Raw genomic sequence first — 801 nt, forward strand, 5'->3', positions numbered from 1 at the left:
GTCTTTTCTCCGTGAGCTGCTAGGTTTGTGTTAGCAGCCTACGTGAGTGAGAGTTAAGCTTTAACATTGGCTAAGCCCTTCTTCTGAACTATTGAGGAATGAAAAGGGAGGGACTTGAATATTCATCATTTGTTTTTATTGTCGTTAAGTGCCATTGAGTCAGTTCCAACTCATAGCAACCTAATATAGGGTTTCTGAGGCTGTAAATCTTTGCAGAATCAGAAAGTCTCATCTTTCTCCTGCAGCGGAGCTGATGGTTTTGCACCACAAACCTTGTGGTTAGCAGTCCAGTGCTTATCCTACCGAGCTACAATACTCCCCAAAATTCATATCACCCCAAATCATCTTTTCTGTTAGCACCACAGGGCATTAACTATTTGTACACTACCCAAGGACTCCCAACAATTCTATGAAGGAGGTATTATCTTTCCCATTTTACAGATGAGAAAACTGAGGTTCAGAGATGGTTAGTGATTGCTCCCACCTGATCATTTCCCAGCTGTGTGACCTTGGATAAATTGCCAAACATCTCTGGAGTTTAGTTTCCTCCAAAGTGGTACAGGAATGACAATAGTTTGTCTCTCGTAAGCTGCTCAAAAGAATAAATGAGATGCTCTGAGCACTTAGAAAAGAGCCCAGTGTTGGCAAAAGTCAACAAATTATGTTCTTTTTTGTTGTTAGCTGCAATTAAGTCAGCTCCCACCTCGTGGCGACTCCATGCACAATGGATTGAAACACTTCCTGGTCCTTCTTCCCCCAAGATGGGTTGAGAGTCATAGATTTCATGTTTGCTGTGGAGTT

Source organism: Chrysochloris asiatica, unplaced genomic scaffold (assembly GCF_000296735.1).
Source record: "Chrysochloris asiatica unplaced genomic scaffold, ChrAsi1.0 scaffold00125, whole genome shotgun sequence".
Lineage (NCBI taxonomy): Eukaryota > Metazoa > Chordata > Mammalia > Afrosoricida > Chrysochloridae > Chrysochloris > Chrysochloris asiatica.